The sequence below is a fragment of the Propithecus coquereli genome, unplaced genomic scaffold, assembly GCF_000956105.1.
Source record: "Propithecus coquereli isolate 6110/MARCELLA unplaced genomic scaffold, Pcoq_1.0 Scaffold99, whole genome shotgun sequence".
Classification (NCBI taxonomy): domain Eukaryota; kingdom Metazoa; phylum Chordata; class Mammalia; order Primates; family Indriidae; genus Propithecus; species Propithecus coquereli.
The window spans coordinates 7,329,867-7,330,825 of record NW_012156284.1 but is presented as its reverse complement, the minus strand read 5'-3'; positions in this window follow the sequence as shown (position 1 = coordinate 7,330,825).

Sequence of the window (959 nt, the reverse complement as noted above, 5' to 3'; positions counted from 1 at the left end):
TTTATTTCCCTTCCCTTAGTGATCACAGGCCTGCTCTGCCCATTGTCCTGACTGATTATTTTCTAGTTTTCTGGTTTTTTATATTGGGAGGAAAAGTTCTGTCACCACAGGGCAACTCAGTAAGATAGTTTTAGAAAGAAGCTATTATACGAATTGAGCTTTGGCTGAATAATTTGGAAGAAGGTCTAAGGAAGTGGGGATTTGCTCTAGATTGAAAGCATTCAGAAAACTGGCACAATCCTATGACTGGGTATCTAAGTAAATTTTTCATAGAAGGAGGGAAGACTAGAGCAAATATAAAGCTGTAATTGGAAAAACAAGCAGCAGTCATTCATATTAGCAGGGTGAGGGAGTATTTTGTATTTTTTGGATTGTACAGTGATCTTATTTTTGCCTGTGCTGAGACAAATTATGAAATGATCTTGTTCTATTTCACTTTATCATGGTCTGAAATTGTATTCTGTGAGATTTTTTACATCCAACAAGAGAATAATGTGACTTATCTGTGAGTAGCAGCCCAGCTTCTAACAGAGCTGAGGCCTAGCTACAAGTATCTGACCAGTTCCCAGATGTCAGGGACTACTTTTTAAAGTTTCTTACCACCAAACAGGGCTGAAACATCTTTAAAATCCTAACAGTGAATTATAGAAACCTCAGTCAACACGTGAAGCAATCAGTAGAAGATTAAACACCAGAAAGCTAAACTAGCCCAAGAGTAAAGGCTACTCTAGACATACCCTAGAAAAGCTCAAAAGCAAATCTTATCAGCTTAAAAAAGACACCTGCACTCGAATGTTCATAGCAGCACAATTCACAATTGCAAAGATGTGGAAACAACCCAAGTGTCCATCAATACATGGGTGGATTAATAAATTGTGGTATATGTATACCACGGAGTACTATTCAGCTCTAAGAAACAATGGTGATATAGCACCTCTTGTATACTCCTGGATAGAGCT